Source organism: Penaeus monodon, chromosome 34, assembly GCF_015228065.2.
Source record: "Penaeus monodon isolate SGIC_2016 chromosome 34, NSTDA_Pmon_1, whole genome shotgun sequence".
Classification (NCBI taxonomy): Eukaryota; Metazoa; Arthropoda; class Malacostraca; order Decapoda; family Penaeidae; genus Penaeus; species Penaeus monodon.
In genome coordinates, this window is record NC_051419.1 from 20,524,305 (window position 1) to 20,525,203 (window position 899).

General features: G+C 32.0%; 1 long non-coding RNA gene across 1 annotated transcript in view; it reads right to left on the reverse strand.

Moving 5' to 3' along the window:
• Positions 1-23: 23 nt before the first annotated feature.
• LOC119594644 overlaps positions 24-899 on the reverse strand; it is a 13,861-nt gene continuing 12,985 nt past the window's right edge. Inside the window, exon 2 of the long non-coding RNA XR_005230643.1 lies at positions 24-88. This is a non-coding gene — a long non-coding RNA (uncharacterized LOC119594644). The remainder of the gene's footprint in view (positions 89-899) is intronic.

The window sequence follows — 899 nt, forward strand, 5'->3', positions numbered from 1 at the left end:
GTAGTAACTTCTTACATTTTTTCCTTTATCTAGTGGTGTCCGTTGTCCGCCAACTGCTCGTTCTCACCGTCTTCCTTCGTTTTTAAATCTGTAAATGAAAATACAACACGCAATTTATAAAAATTGTTATAGAAATTCATAATTCCTTAAGAACTAAATAATACAGGTGTGATGTTACTGACTTATCAACCTTACACATTTCCGCTTAAGTTAACTAATAATTTACGTAATATATACTACAAAATTATCTACCGTATGCATTATCATCTAATGCTGGTTATCAATGTATAAATGCATTTCATTAACAACCTACCTACCAATAAAACTACTTGCTAATGTCTCTGCACTTCAACTACTATTTTTTTCTATTTACTAACAACTGCTTAATGAATAGTTAACGAATAGCAATTCAGTAAATCATCATCTGCGAAATTTATTTACTGAAGACAATCGATTCGAGACGTTTTCTACATGCAGTAGTATATCCCGCATATTGTTTTCGACAAAGTCATCGACTATGATATTTATTCTAATGTATATCTCGTTTTTCCACGGGGATTCCTCCATGTTGCAACCTTCAACAACACTGCAGTTATGATCAGGATGTATTTCCAATGTCCAGGATGTTGAGGGGGTTCCTTTGGGTAAAAAAAAAAGAAGAAAAAAATATATATTGTATACATATACTGTCGGCCCAAAATTAATATTAAATATAGGCCTATATATATGTGATTATACAACTTTTAAAAAATGATTGAAAAAATATGGAAAAAAAGTCCAAGGTCCGCCGGTGGCTGAATAAAAAAAAAGTATTGTGGAAGTTGCAGTCATTCTGAAATCTTTAGATACACAACAGCCCGCTTTTTCTTTACACATTTTTGTAATCACGAATTTACCAC